At 39.3% G+C, this 519-nt stretch overlaps 1 non-coding gene across 1 annotated transcript; it reads right to left on the reverse strand.

Moving 5' to 3' along the window:
- Positions 1-206: 206 nt before the first annotated feature.
- On the reverse strand, positions 207-313 carry LOC133302364 (small nucleolar RNA R71). The gene has a single exon (XR_009750335.1). It is a non-coding gene; the product is annotated as a small nucleolar RNA R71 (small nucleolar RNA).
- Positions 314-519: the final 206 nt, after the last annotated feature.

Below are 519 nucleotides of genomic sequence, written 5' to 3' on the forward strand. Positions count from 1 at the left end.
CACACCTCACCACATTCCAAGATATCTGTGACAATTTTAAAGCTGAGGGTGTAACAGAAGAGAGCATGAGAATGAGGTTGTTCCATCACTCCTTAGGCTTAAAAGCAAAAATATGGATGAAAATTCTCACCCCTGGGTCAATCCACACATGGGAAGAACTCTCTAACAAGTTCATAGAGAGGTTTCTCCCAATGTCTCGACAAGCAGATGTTAGAGCAAAAATCTCTAACTTTAGAATGTTTTATGGAGAAAATCTCTATGAAGCATGGGAGAGATACAAGGACATCATAAGAAAATGTCCAAACCATGGGGTAGAAAGTTGGGGAGTGTTACAATCTTTCTATAAAGGACTTGATCATACTTCTCAGTCTCACTTAGATTTTGCTGCAGAAGGATATTTCTTTACAGGATCACTTTAATCAAGATATGAAATCATAAAAGGGACTGCTGAAAGATGTCTCAAATGGCCAATAGACAGAGTGAGCCCAGTAAGGAAGCCAGGCATGCTAGAACTAGATA

The sequence above is a fragment of the Gastrolobium bilobum genome, unplaced genomic scaffold, assembly GCF_033153095.1.
Source record: "Gastrolobium bilobum isolate Gb01-03AN ecotype WA unplaced genomic scaffold, APGP_CSIRO_Gbil_v1 utg10233, whole genome shotgun sequence".
Taxonomy (NCBI): domain Eukaryota; kingdom Viridiplantae; phylum Streptophyta; class Magnoliopsida; order Fabales; family Fabaceae; genus Gastrolobium; species Gastrolobium bilobum.